Below are 15,954 nucleotides of genomic sequence, written 5' to 3'. Positions count from 1 at the left end.
CAACTTCTTTGCCCATGCTGGGTGGTTTAATGTGAGTCACCTTAAAACCTCAGGACCCCACACTCACCCCCGGGTTTTAAGTCACTATAGCATTTCTCTTAACACTAGTTTGCTACCTGCTCTCTAGTTATCTCTCAAGATCAAACCTCTGATTGGTGCAACTGTGAAGCTATGAGCTACGCTCCCCTTCCCTGCTTCCTTCCCTCATCTGCAGGATGGATGCATAATTCCCCGGTCCGCACTGCTCAGACTCGCGCTTCTTCCACGCGGCGGGCTGAACGCTGGGTTTGCTTGCCTCGAGCTAAGTCTGTCACTGACCACAGAGACCCCTCTGTCCATCCTGAGGGAAAATGGTTTTCCACTGAAAACCCAAGAGTCAGTGCGGTAATGTACACAGTCAGAATTGTTCTCTTCCCTGCTGAAGAAAATTCTACTCTCTTGCTTAACTCTTCCCTTAGCAAGAGAAGCAAAGTCTGAAATCACAATGTGGGGATAAAGAACTGGCATTACAGCTCCCCAACATGTTACTGTGGCCCCCTCCCAAGCCGGAGCTCCAGCTGCCCACCTGCGCTCAAACCCCAACGCGCTCCCTGACGGAGGGAGGGGACACGGACACAGCGGACATGGATGGACCGTGTTGGGTGTATGCGGGAGCGTATTGCCACAATAGGATTAGATGGCTAGGACTTAAAACCTTGGGCCCGCTGGTCTACTGTGCCCCGCCAGGACACATTTTTGTGTGCCAGGTAGATAAACAACTGTGGGTACTAAGTGCCTAACACAATTATTCCACACCCATGCAACGTATGCTGGGAACTTTAATTACCCCTTCCCTTTCTTGATTCTTTCCTTAAAGGAGCCTAAGCATTGGGCTAGTTCATTAAAACCGTGCACCCAATTAACTCGACATTTTTACCTGGAAACATCCCAGATGGAGGTACTTATTTCTTCGGGTACACGTTGCTACCATGGTGGGGGGTAGCTGCCCACCAACATGTCCTTTGAAACTTGTCTCACACCCTCACCATCCTAGCCAACGAGACTGCTGAATCTCTTGCTACTTCACAACAAGCGTCTCCAGACTCCTTGGCCAAGGGGTACTTGACGACCGACTGGCCCTGCGTTATCTATTAGCAGAACAAGGAGGGGCTTGCGCCACTCCCAGTACTTCTTTTATTTATTTTTAATTAATTAATTAATTAATTGTTGGCTGCTCTGGGTCTTTGTTGTTGCACACGGGCTTTCTCTAGTTGTGTCGAGCAGAGGCTACTCTTCGTTGCGGTGCACAGGCTTCTCATTGCGGTGGCTTCCATTGTGGAACACGGGCTCTAGACGCGCGGGCTCAGTAGTCGTGGCGCGCGGGCTTCAGTAGTTGCGGCTTGTGGGCTCTAGAGCGCAGGCTCAGGAGTTGTGGCGCACGGGCTTAGCTGCTCCACAGCATGTGGGATCTTCCCAGACCAGGCGTCAAACCCATGTCCCCTGCATTGGCAGGTGGATTTTTAACCGCTGCGCCACCAGGGCAGTCCGCATTCCCAATACTTCTTGTGGCACATATGTCAACACCTCTTCCCAGGTAGAAACCAACGCTGAGAAAATTCGACAACGAGCCACGTGTCTTCAGCAGACAGTTAACCGACGATCCTCACTGTTTAATACGGGCGGGGAAACTGAAAGCTGGTTCTCTGGATTGCTCTCCTGGATCCCACGAGGCATAAAAAGCTTTCCAGTAGGAGGTTTTCATTTTCTCATAACCCCTTTCAGTCATGCTGATTTATGCTATATTTCACCTAGTGCTCTATTGTCTTCCCTACTGTTGTAAAACTGTGACTAAGCCTTTGCGGCCCAGGAAGGAGACCTGGGACCAACAGGTCCGGACCTTCCATTCTGTAAATCGAGAAACATGTTAAACTTTAACCCCGAGATTAACAAGTATACATGCCCAAGCAGGATGGCCTCCTGGCAGGGGCACCATCACCGCCGTCTGGTCGGCACTTCAGGAAGCCCTCCCGAAGCTAACCTGGGTCCTGCTCTTTCCAGGCCCTTTAATGGCTACTGTTGTTCTTCTCCTTTTAAGCCCTTGTTTGTTTAACCTTCTGGTTAAGTTTGTGTCTTCTAGGCTCCAACAGTTTCAAGTGAGGCTCACGATGGCTCAAGGTATTCAGCCCATTCCAGCGGAGGGTGGCCTAGGTCCCTACAGGTCCTTGGGACAGTCAGCGAGGGACTTCGACACCTCTAGGGTAGGCTACGCTCTGTGGCCCCTGTCCAGCCGGAAGAAGTTTAGAAGAAGAGACCTTCAGGCCCTTACTCCTTAAGAATAGGGTGTACGGGCTTCCCTGGTGGCGCAGTGGTTGGGAGTCCGCCTGCCAATGCAGGGGACACGGGTTTGTGCCCCGGTCTGGGAAGATCCCACACGCTGCGGAGCGGCTGGGCCCGTGAGCCGTGGCCGCTGAGCCTGTGTGTCCGGAGCCTGTGCTCTGCAATGGGAGAGGCCACAACACTGAGAGGCCCGTGTACCGCAAAAAAAAGAAAAAAAAAAAAAGAATACGGGTGTAGAGTCTCTTGGGAGGAATGAGACGGGCTGGGGCCTGGGACCCTTTGCTGCAGTGCTCGCACCTAGACACACCTCTCCTCAAGCTACGGAAGACAAAGAAACTATGTGGGACTAAAAGTGACTGCGAGCACGTGCAGTCGGGGCAAATCCTGGACCCAAAGGATACAAAAGGCAAAAAAAACCCAACCCAACGGCCATTTCTGAAGAGCCGGGAGCAAAAGCCCGGTACTGTGCATGCCCCCCTGCGCTCAACACCACGAAGAAGTGGGCACATCACCTAAGCCACCCCTCCAGCCCGACCCCTGGACACAACCCTGCCCTCACCCCATGTAAGGAACCGGCTCGCACCCCCCTCAGGGAGTGAGAAAGGGAACGTGTTACTTGTTCTCACTCTCCCCTGCAGCCGGTGGAGGGCCCCAGTAAAGCCTTGCTGGCTTTCTTGTCTAGCCTCACGTCAACTTCTATTGCTTAAGCAGGCTAAGGACCCTGGTCAGAATCATGACTACCCGTCTAAGGCAAGTAGATATAGGAAGGGGTTACCATACTTGAAAAACAAGGTAACCACAAATCAAAAACATACAATAGATTCAGAAAAACCAAAAAGAAGAGAGCACAAGTATAATACAAAAGAAAATCACAAAAAGAAAAAGAGACAAAGACGAAATATAAAATCAATGGGAAAACAAAGTTTAAAATGGCAATAAATACATATCTGTCAATAATTTCCTTAAATGTCAATGGACTACATGACAAATCAAAAGACACAGAGTGGCAGATTGGCTAAAAACAAAACAAAACAAGAGCCTACAATGTGCTGCCTACAGGAGACCCACTTTAGGGCAAAGGACACACACAGAGTGAAAGTGAGGGGATGGAAAAAGATATTTCATGCAAACAGAAACGACAAGAAAGCAGGGGTCACAATACTCATATCAAACAAAGTAGACTTTAAAACAAAGGCCATAAAGAAAGATAAAGAAGGACGCTATATACTAATAAAGGATGAACACAAGGAGAGGATATTACACTCGTCAACATATATGCTCCTTATATAGGAGCACTCAAATACATAAAACAAATATCAGACATAAGGACAGGAATTGACAGGAATAAAGTAATAGTAGTAGGAGGAGACTTTAACACCCCACTCAGGGCCTCTAGACAGAGAATCAATAAGGCAACAGAGATCCCCAATGATACAAGAGGGCAGTTACACTTAACTGACATTACATCCAAAAAACACAGAATACACATTTTTTTCAAACGCACATAGAACATTACCACACACTAGGGTACAAATCAAGCCTCAACAAATTTAAGACTATGGAAATTCTCACAATCATTTTTTCTGACCACAACATCATGAAACTAGAAATTAACTGCAGAAAAAGAAATGAGAAAATAATGATTACATGGAGGCTAAAAAACATGTTACTAAAAATCCAACAGGTCAATGATGAAATCAAAGAGGAAATTAAAAAATACCTTGAGACAAATGACAATGAAAACACAACCATACAAAATCTATAGGATGCAGCAAACGCAGTTCTTAGAGGGAAGTTCATAACAATACAAGCCTTCCTCAAAAAACAAGAAAACTCAACCTAATCTACCACTTAAAAGAATTAGAAACAGAAGAACAAACATACCTAAATTTAGCAGAAGAAAGGAAATAATAAAGATCAGAGAGGAAATAAATAAAATAGAGATTTAAAAAACAATAGAAAAAAAATCAAAAAAACCAAGAGCTGGTTCTTTGTAAGGATAAACAAGATTGACAAACCTCTGGCCAGGCTCACCAAAAAGAAAAGAGAGAGAACCCAAATAAACAAAATAAGAAATGAAAAAGGAAACATAACTGATACTGCAGAAACACAAAACACCATAAGGGAATACTATGAACAATTATATGCCAACAAATTCGACAACCTAGAAAAAATGGACGAGTTTCTAGAAACATACAGCCCACCAAAATTGCATCAAGAAGAAACAGAGAATGTGAACAGACTGATCACTAAAAGAGAAACAGAATCTGTAATTTTCTTCCCTTTCTTTCTTTCTTTCTTTCTTGGCCTCACCATGCAGCATACAGGATCTTAGTTCCCCAACCAGGGACGGAACCCATGCCCCCTGCAGTGGATGCATGGAATCCTAACCACTGGACCACTAGGGAATTCCCTAGAATCTGTAATTTTAAAAAACTCCCTACAGGGACTTTCCTGGTGGTGCAGTGGTTAAGACTCCACACTCCCAGTGCAGGGGGTCTGGGTTCAATTCCTGGTCCAGGAACTAGAGCTCACATGCATGCTGCAACTAAGAGTTCACATGCCACAACTAGAGAGCCCGTGTGCTGCAACTAAGGAGCTGAAGAGCTGCAACTAAGGAGCCCTTGAGCTACAACTAAGGAGCCTGCCTGCCACAACTAAGGAGCCCACGTGCTGCAACCAAGGAGCCCACGTGCCACAACTTAGACCCGGTGCAACCAAATAAACAAAATAAATAAAAATCAAAATTAAAAACTCCCTACAAACACAAGTCCAGGACCAGATGGCTCCCCAGGTGAATTCTATTAAATATATAAAAAAGAACTTCTACTGATCCTTCTCCAGGTCTTCCAAAAGAAATGGAAGAGAAGGGAACACTATGAAAGACATAGTATGAAGCCACCATCTCCCTGATACCAAAACCAGACAAAGACACCACCAAAAAAGAAAATTACAGGGCAATATCTCTGATGAATATAGATGCAAAAATTCTCAACAAAATATTAGCAAACCAAATCCAGCAACACATAAAAAAAGATACACCTAGAACAAGTGGGATTCATCGCAAGTTCACAAGGATGGTTCAGCACGTGCAAATCAATGTGATACACCACATAAATAAAAGACAAGACAAACACCACACGATCATCTCAATAGATGCAGAAAAAGCATTTGACAAAATTCAGCATCTATTCATGATTAAAACTCTCACTAAAGTGGGTAAAAAAGGAACATAACATAATAAAAGCTCTTCACGACAAACCCACAACCGATATATCATGACTTTCTTTTTTTTTTGGCTGCGCCAGGCATGTGGGATCTTAGTTCCCCGGCCAGGGATCGAGCCTATGCCCCCTGCCTTGGAAGCGCAGAGTCTTAACCACTGGACCGCCAGGGAAGTCCCACCCACAGCCAATATAATACTCAATGGTGAAAAGCTGAAAACCTTCCTGCAAAAATCTGGAACAAGACAAGGATGCCCACTCTCACCTCTTCTATTCAACATAGTATTGGAAATCCTAGCCACAGTTATGAGATAAGAAAAGAAACAGAAGATATTCAAATTGGAAAGGAAGAGGTAAAATTGTCATTATATGCAGGTGATATGATACTATATATAGAAAACCCTTCAGACTCCACACAAAAACTACCAGAACTGATAAATGAATTCAGCAAGGTACCAGGATACAAGATTACATACAGAAATTGGTTGCATTTCTTTACACCAACAATAAAATATCAGAAAGGGAATGTAAAAAAAAAAAAAACATTTAAAATCTCACCCCCAGGGACTTCCCCGGTGGTGCAGTGGTTAAGAATCCGCCTGCCAATGCAGGGTACACTGGTTTGATCCCTGGCCTGGGAAGATCCCACATGCCACAGAGCAACTAAGCCTGTGAGCCACAACTCCTGAAGCCCATGCACCTAGAGCCCATGCTCCGGAACAAGAGAAACCACCACAATGAGAAGCACTTGCAACACAATGAAGAGTAGCCCCCGCTCGCCGCAACTAGAGAAAACCCGCACGCAGCAACAAAGACCCAGGGCAGCCAAAAATAAATAAACAAAATAAATTTATTTAAAAAATAGCACCTCCAAAAATAAAATACTTAGGAATAAACCTGACCAAGGAGGTGAAAAACTTATATACTGAGAACTATGAAACATTAATAAAAGAAATTGAAGATGATTCAAAGAAATGGAAAGCTATCCCATGCTCTTGGACTGGAAGAATTAATATTCTTAAAGTGGCCATTCTACCCAAAGCAATCTACAGATTTAATGTGATTCCTATCAAATTACCCATGACATGTTTCACAGAACTAGAACAGGTAATCCTAAAATTCACATGCAACTATAAAAGTCCCAGAATTGCCAAAGCAATCCTGAAGGAAAAGAACAAAGCAGGAGGTATAACCCTCCCAGACTTCAGGCAATACTACAAAGCTACAGTAATCAAAACAGCATGGTATTGGCACAAAAACAGATATATGGGTCAAGGGAACAGAACAGAGAGCCCAGAAATAAACCTACACACCTACAGTCAATTAATCTTTGACAAAAGAGGCAAGAATATACAATGGGAAAAAGACAGGCTCTTCGGCAAGTGGTGTTGGGAAAGTTGGAGAGCTGCGTGTAAATCAATGAAGTTAGAACACACCCTCACACCATGCACAAAAATGAACTCAAAATGGCTTAAAGGCTTCAACATAAGACCTAACACCACAAAGCTCCTAGAAGAGATCACAGGCAAAACATTCTCTGACATAAATCGTACCAATGTTTTCTTAAGTCAGTCTCCCGAGGCAATAGAAATAAAAACAAAAATAAACAAATGAGACCCAATCAAACTTACAAGCTTTTGTACAGCAAAGGAAACCATAAATAAAACAAAAAAAACCACCTACAGAATGTGTGAAAATATTTACAAATGCTGTGACCGCCAAGGGCTTCATTTACAAAAGATACAAAGAGCTCATACAACCCAACAACAACAACAAAACAGCCCAATTGAAAAATGGGCAGAAGACCTAAATAGACATTTCTCCAAAGAAGACATACAGATGGCCAATAGGCACGTGAAGAGATGCTCAACATTGCTAATGATTACAGAAATGCAAATCGAAACTACGAGGTACCACCTCACACCAGTCAGAATGGCCATCATTAAAAAGTCTACAAACAACAAATGCTGGAGACGGTGTGGAGGAAAGTGAATCCTCCTACACTCTTGGTGGGAATGTTAAGTTGGTGCAGCCACTGTGGAAAACAGTATGAAGGTTCCTCACAAAACTAAAAATAGAATTACCATGTGATCTAGCAATCCCACTCCTGGCCATATATCCAGAGAAAACTATAATTTGAAAATATACATGCACCCCAACGTTCACTGCAGCACTAGTTACAATAGCCAAGACACAGAAACAACCAGAAGGTCCACCGGCAGATGAACAGAAGATGTGGTACATATATACAATGGAATATTACTCAGCTGTAAAAAAACAACAAAATAATGCCATTTGCAGCAACATGGATGCAACTAAAGATTATCATACTAAGTGAAATAAGTCAGAAAGAGAAAGACAAATACCATATGATATCACTTATATATGGAATCTAAAATATGACACAAATGAACCTATCTATGAAACAGAAACAGAATCACGGACACAGAGAACAGACTTGTGGTTGCCAAAGGGGAGGGGTTTAGGGGAGGGATGGAGTGGGAGGTTGGGGTGAGCAGATGTAAGCTTTTCTATATGGAATAGATAAGCAACATGTTCCTACTGTATAGCACAGAGAACTATACTCAATATCCTGTGATAAATCACAGGGCAAAAGAATATTAAAAAATGTGTGTATGTATATATGTGTGTGTGTATATATATATATATATATATATATGTATATATATATATATAACTGAATCACTTTGCCGTACAGCAGAAATTAACACAACACTGTCAGTCAACTATACTTCAACAAAAAATATATCGATAAACCAAAAAAAAAGAATGAAAGAGAAATTAAGACACTTCCAGATAAACAAAAGCTGGAATAGTTCACTGCCACGAGACCTGCTCTACGGAAATGTTAAAGGAGTCCTTAACGGTGAAATGAAACGATGCTAGACTGCGATTCAAAGCCATAAGTAAGATAAGGAACACCAGTGTCTTAGTCAACTCGGATGCCGCAACATTTTATCACAGGCTGAGGGGCTTAAACAACATTTACTCCTCAGTCTGGAGGCTGGGAAGCCTGAGATCAAAGTGCCGGCAGATTGGTGAGGGTCCTCGTCCAGGCTTGCAAAAGGCCAATTTCTTGTTGTGTCCTCACATGGTGGAGCGAGAGAAAGAGATCTCTCTTGTGTCTCTTCTTATTAAGAGCATTAATCACATCCTGAGAGCTCTACCCTCAATACCTAATCACCCCCAAAGGCTCCGTCTCCAAATACCATCCCATTGCGGGCTGGGGCTTCAACACATGAATTTTGGGGGACACAATTCAGTCAATAGCAAATAGTAGAGGTAAATACATAGGTAAGCATAAAAGCCACTATTACTGAACTTTGGTTTATGACTCCACTTTTTCTAATATTATTTAATAGACAAATGCACACAATAATCATTATAAATCTTTGAACACAATATATAAAGATGTAATCTGTGAAAATAACAATCTAAAGGAGGGACAGAGGGGCTTCCCTGGTGGTGCAGTGGTTAAGAATCCGTCTGCCAATGCAGGGTACACGGGTTCAATCCCTGGCCCAGGAAGATCCCACACACCGTGGAGCAACTAAGCCCGTGCACCACAACTACTAAGCCTGCGCTCTAGAGCCCGCGAGCCACAACTACCGAGCCTGCATGCCACAACTACTGAAGCCCACGCACCTAGAGCCCGTGTTCTGCAACGAGAGAAGCCACGAAAATGAGAAGCCCAGGCACCGCAAAGAACAGTAGCCCCTGCTCGCTGAAACTAGAGAAAGCCCGCCCACAGCAACAAAGACCCAACACAGCCAAAAATAAACAAATAAATTAATTAATTAAAAAATAATTTAAAAAATAAAGGAGGGACAGAGATATACAGGAGCAGGGTATTTGTATATTATTGAAACTAATTGGTATTATTTATATAATACAAAAATGGTATTTTTAAATGGTATTATTTAAATAAGTTTAACCTAGGTTGTCATAAGATGTTAACTGTAATCCCCAAGGTAACCACAAACAAATAAGTAAAAAGCATATGGGAAAAGAAAATGGAATCAAGATGGTATACTTAAAAAAATTAACTAAATACAAAAGCAGACAGTAATGGAAGAACTAAGGAACAACGACAACAAAGAATCATACACACAGAAGACACACATAAAACAAATAAATCCAAGAGAGCTGGGGTGGCTATGCTATTATCAGACAAAACAGAATGTAACTTAAAAATTGTTACAAGAGTCAATGAAAGACATTATATATTGAATTTTTTTTTTTTTTTTTTTGCGGTACACGGGCCTCTCACTGTTGCAGCCTCTCCCGTTGTGGAGCACAGGCTCCAGACGCGCAGGCTTAGCGGCCATGGCTCACGGGCCCAACCGCTCTGCGGCATGTGGGATCTTCCCGGACCGGGGCACGAATCCGTGTCCCCTGCATCGGCAGGCGGACTCTCAACCACTGCACCACCAGGGAAGCCCTATATATTGATTTTTAAAAAGACATTATATATTGATGATTTAAAAATTGTTACAAGAATCAGTGAAAGACATTATATATTGATTTGTTACAAGAATCAATGAAAAACATTATATATTGATTTTTTAAGATTATATATATATATATATATATATATCTCCATCAAGGAGAGATAAAAATCATAAACATATACACACCAAATTACAGAGCCCCAAAACGTATGGTCTAAAACCTGACAGAACTGAAGGGAGAAATAGATAGTTCTGTAACAATAGTTGGAAACATCAATTCCCTACTTTCATAATGGGTGGGACAACTGGACAGAAATTCAGTAAGGAAATGGAGGACTTGAACACTATAAACTAGTTAGATCTAACAGACATACACAGAACATTTCACCCAACAACAGCAGAATAAACATTCTTCTCATGTGTACATGGAACATTCTCAAGAACAGATAACTCACTAGGCCATGAAACAAGTCCCAGTAAATTTGAAAAGACTGAAATAACACAAATGATCTTCTCTGACCACATCGGAATGCAGTTAGAAATCACTAACAGAAAGGAAAGTGGAAAATTCCAAGCACGTGGAAGTTAAAGAACACACTCTTAAATAACCAATGAGTCAAAGAAGAAATCACGAAGGAAATTTTGGAAATTCTTGGAAACTATAGAAAATGAAAAACGTATAGGATGCAGTGAATACAGTACTCCAGGGGACTCTTACAGATGTAAATGCCTGCTACACAAAAAACAATGAAATCAATAACCCAACTTCACACCGTAAGGAACAAGAAAAAGAAGAGAAAACTAAACCCAAAGGCAGTAGAAGTGAGGCTTTGGGTTTAGCTTAAAGGATAAAGACTGGAGTGGAGATACATGAAATAAGAGAATCAGCAAAACAAGCGGGTTCTTTGAAAGGATCAATTAAGTGGACAATTCTTTATGGAGGCTAAGAAAAAAGAGAAGACTCAAATCACTATAATCAGTAGTGAACAAGGGGACATTACTATGGGTTTGGCAGAAATAAGGAAAGGTTCTACAATAAACAACGGCAGTATATTAGAAAACCTATATGAAATGGACAAATACCTAGAAACACACAAATTACCCAAACTGACCCACGAAGAAATAAGAATAGATCTGTAAGAAATAAAGAGACCGAGTCAGTAATCAAAAACATCCCAAGAAAGCAAGCCCAGGAACAGACGGCTTCACAGGTGAATCCCACCAAACATTAAGGAATTAACACTAATCCACTCCAAACTCTTGCAAAAAAGCAGAAGAGGAAGGAACACCTCCGAAGTTATTGGACGTGTGCCCTATTGGATGTGTCCTAAGTTATGAGGATAGCATAATCCTGTTTCCAAAGTCAGACAAAGACACCAAAGAAAAAAACTACAGACCAGTATCTTATGAATAGATGCAAATGTCCTCAAGAAAATACTAGCAAATATCACTCATATGCGGAATCTAATTTTTAAAAATGATACAAATGAACTTATTTACAAAACAGAAATGGACTTACAGATATCGGAAACAAATTTATGGTTACCAAAGGGGACACGGGGTGGGGGGATAAATCAGGAGCTTAGGATTAACATACACACACTACTGTATATTAAATAACCAACAAGAACCTACTGTATAGCACAGGGACCACTATTCAATATTCTGTGATAATCTCTATGAGCAAAGAATTTGAAAAAGAGTGTATATGTGTATATGTATAACTGAATCACTCTGCTGTACACCCAAAACTAACACAACATTGTAAATCAGCTATAAATCAATAAAATATTTTTTAAAAAAGAAAGGAAATACTAGCATGCTGAATCCAGCAGCACATTAAAATGATTATACACCATGATCATGCCGGATTTATCTGAGGAATGAGAAGGGTGGTTCCACACACAAAAATCAGTCAATGTAATACACCACATGAATAGAAGGAAGGGAAAAAATACCACATGATCATCTCAATTAATGCAGAAAAAGCATTCGATAAAATTCAGCATCATTTCATGATAAAACATGTTAAAACCAGGAGTAGGGACTTCCCTGGTGGTCCAGTGGTAAAGAATCCGGCTTCCAATGCAGGGGACGCAGGTTCGATCCTTAGTCACGGAACTAATATCCCACATGCTGCGGGTCAGCTAAGCCCGCGCGCCACAACTACTGAGCTCGAGCGCCTCAACTAGAGAGCCTGCGTGCCACAAACTGTAGAGCCCACGCACCCTGGTGCCCAGGCGCCACAACTAGAGAGAAGCCTGCGCACCGCAATGAAGAGCCCACGCACCACAATGAAAGATCCCGCATGCCTCAACGAATATCCCAAGTGCCGCAACTAAGAACAGGCACAACCAAAAATTAATAAAAATAAATAAATAATAAATCTTTAAAAAAAAAGGAATAGAAGGAGAATACCTCAGCAGGCCCCAAGCTAATATCCCGAACACCCAAAGCTAATATAATAATCAGTGATGAAAGACTGAAAATTCTTCCTCTAAAATCTGGAACAAGACAAGGATGTCCATTTTCACCACTTCTATTCAATATTATAGTAAAAGTTCTAGTCAGAGAAAGAAAGAAAAGGCATTCAAATTAGACAGGAAGAAGTAAAACTATCTCTATTTGCAAATGACTTGATGTCATGTGTAGAAAGTCCTAATAAAGAAATCCAGCAAAATTGTCGGACACCAGATCAGTAGTTTTTAACGACTTGTACGTCTATACACTAGCAATGAACAATCTGAGAAGGAAATTTATAAGGTAACCTCACTTACAATAGCATCAAAAATAATAAAATACTTGGGAATAAATTCCATCAAGTCCAAGATCTGTATACCCCAAACCACAAAACCCTCCTGAAAGACGTTAAAGGTGACTTAAATAAATGGAAAGACATCTTGTGAAACTTAATATTGTTAAGATGGCAATATTCCCCAAGCATTCTGTAGATTCAACACAATCCCTACTAAAATCCCAACATTCTTTTTTTGCAGAAATAGAAAAAGTGATCCTAAAATTCATATGGAGTTGCTAGTGAAAAATAAACAGCCGAAACAATCTTAAAAAGAACAGAGTTGGAGGACCCACACCTCTCAATTCCAAAACACACTACACAGTTCCAGTTCTCAAGACATTATGCTTCTGTCATGAGGTCAGACACAGGGATCCTTGGAATAAAATTGAGAGTCCAGATATTAACCATACAACTGGCTTCATCAAGGGTGCCAACACAGTTCAATGCGGAAAGGATAGGCCTTTCAACAAATGGTGCTGGGAAATCTGGATACCCACATGCAAAACAATGAAGTTGAACCCTTATCACATACCATATAAAAATTAACTCAAGGGGCTTCCCTGGTGGCGCAGCGGTTTAGAGTCCGTCTGCCGATGTGGGGGACGCAGGTTTGTGCCCTGGTCCGGGAGGATCCCGCGTGCCGCGGAGCGGCTGGGCCCGTGAGCCATGGCCGCTGAGCCTGCGCGTCCGGAGCCTGTGCTCTGCAACGGGAGAGGCCACAACACTGAGAGGCCCGCGTACCGCAAAAAAAAAAAAAAAAAAAAAAAAAAATTAACTCAAATTGGATCAAAGCCTTAAATCTAAGAGCTGAAACTATAAAACGATTAGAAGGAAACACAGGTGTAAATCTTCATGATCTTGAATTTGGTAATGGCTTCTTACATATGACACTGCAAGCATGAGCATAAAGAAAAAATTAACTGAAACTCATCAGCGTTAAAAACTTTTGTGCATCAAAGGACACAATCAAGAAAGTGAAAAGACAACCTACAGAACGGGAGAAAATATTTGCACATCATGTATCTAATGTTGTCTAGTATCCAGCATACGTAAAGAATTCTTACAACTGAACAACAAAAAGGCATGCGACCCAAGTAAAAAATGGGCAAGGGATTTGAACAGTGACTTCTCCAAAGACAAACGCACATCCAACAAGCACATGGAAAGATGCTCAACATCGCTAGCCACTAGGAAAACGCAAATCAAAACCTAAGTAAACTTTCAACTGCTAGGGCCCGGGTTCGATCCGTTAGGGGAACTGTAATCCCACAAGCCTTCCCACCTGGCAAAAAACAAACACACACCTCAGTGAGATATTTCACACCAACCAGGATGGGGCTAGTTCTGTTTTTTTTTTTGGCTTTTGTTTTTTTAAGAGAAAATAGGTGTTGGCGAGGAGGTGGAGAAACTGGAACCCTCATATATTGCTAGTGGGAATGCAAAATAGGCAACCACTGTGGAAAACGGCTTGGCGAGTCCTCAAAAAATTAAACACAGACTCACCACATGACCCAGCAATTCCACTCCTAGGTATACACCCAAAAGAACTGAAAACAGGGAGTCAAACACTTGTACAGAAGTCACAATAGGCAAGAAGTGGAAGCAACCTAAACGTCCCTCAACAGATGAATGGATAAGCAAAATGTGACATATAATGGAACATTATTCAGCCGTAAAAGAGAATGAAGTCCTGACACCTGCTACAATGTGCGTGAACCTTGAAAACATTATTCTAAGTGAAAGAAGCCAGATCTCAAAGGCCACGTGTTGTATGGCGGGCGGTTGCCAGGTGGCTGAAGAAGGAGGGCTAGGGAGTGATCACTTAATCACTACTTAATGGGTACCAGGTTTTCCTCCGTGGTGGTGATAATATACTGGAACTTGATAAAGGTGGTGGTGGTACCTTAAATGGTTAGTTTCATGTTATGTGAATTCTTCTTCAATTAAAAACAATTAAGCATAATCTATAGGACCTGTTTTAACTTTCCTCCCTGCGAAAACGAAAAGTGAAAAACAAACGCGACTTACCTTGTTCCTGGGATGGAGACCCTCCAGGGTGACGGTGTCGGCTAAGCCGAAGTGCAGCGTATTCCGAGCCAAGCTCACAGGAGGACCAGCGCGGGATAAAGTAACTTGGAAGCTCGTTTTGCCGAATAACCCTACGATAACCCTCAAACTTCTGAGGACGCGCAGCACCGAGTGGGGCCTCTCCTTTCCGGCCACCACGCTCCGCCGGGGCTGCAGACCGGTGGCCACGCAGGACGGTCCCCGGAGGACGAAGGGAGCTGGACGGGTTAGGGTTCGAGCTGGACGGTCCGAGCTGGACGGCCGGAGGCGCTCCCTCCCTGGCTGCAGCGCCGCGGCCGGCCGCCGGGGAGCAGTGGTGGCCCGCGCTACGCAGGCCTGGCCGGACCTCCTTCCTGCTCCGACGCCGGTCGGACCTCGAGCGCTCCAAAGCGCCCCGAAGGCCGCGGCCCCACGCCACGCTCCGTGCTAGTACGTCTCGCTGACCACGCCCCCGCGTCCATGGCCAGGCCCCTCACCTGCCCGGCCCTCGATGGCCCCGCCCCCAGCCCGCTCCAGGCCACACCCCATCCGTCCCGCCCCTCGGCCCAGGCCCCGCCCGGCGGCCTGCTTTGCCTTCCAGGGCTCCACCCAGTCGATACCGCCGCTCTCCGGCCCCGCCTCTCTCCGGGCCCCGCCCAGGCCCCGATCCGCCGGCCTCCAGAGCGCAGACACCGCCCCTATGGGGCCGCGCCCTCTCAGGCCCCGCCCCTCAGGTACCGTCTCTCTCAGGCCCCGCCCCGCCGGCAGCCGGAGTGCAGAGCCCTGGGACGGAGCTGGAGGCGCGGGTGCTGCGCGCGGCGGGCGGCTTCGGCCGGTCCCGGTGCCTGCTGGCCGCCGCCTCGTGGCTGCCGTGCGTGGCGCTGGGGTTGGCGCTGGGCTCGGAGCTGCTGCTCACCGCGCTGCCCGCAAACCACTGCGGTCCGGACCCCGCGCTCGCCCCCGGCCCCTGCCTGCCGCTGAGCTACCCCGAGCCAGCGCCCCGCGTCCGCCCCAACGGCACGCGGTCCTGCACGCGCGGCTGGCGCTACGCGCTGCCCGCCGCCGGCCTGCTGCGCAGCCCGGTCACCCAGGTCTTCTG

The sequence above is a fragment of the Delphinus delphis genome, chromosome 20, assembly GCF_949987515.2.
Source record: "Delphinus delphis chromosome 20, mDelDel1.2, whole genome shotgun sequence".
Classification (NCBI taxonomy): domain Eukaryota; kingdom Metazoa; phylum Chordata; class Mammalia; order Artiodactyla; family Delphinidae; genus Delphinus; species Delphinus delphis.
This window is presented reverse-complemented; position numbering follows the sequence as displayed.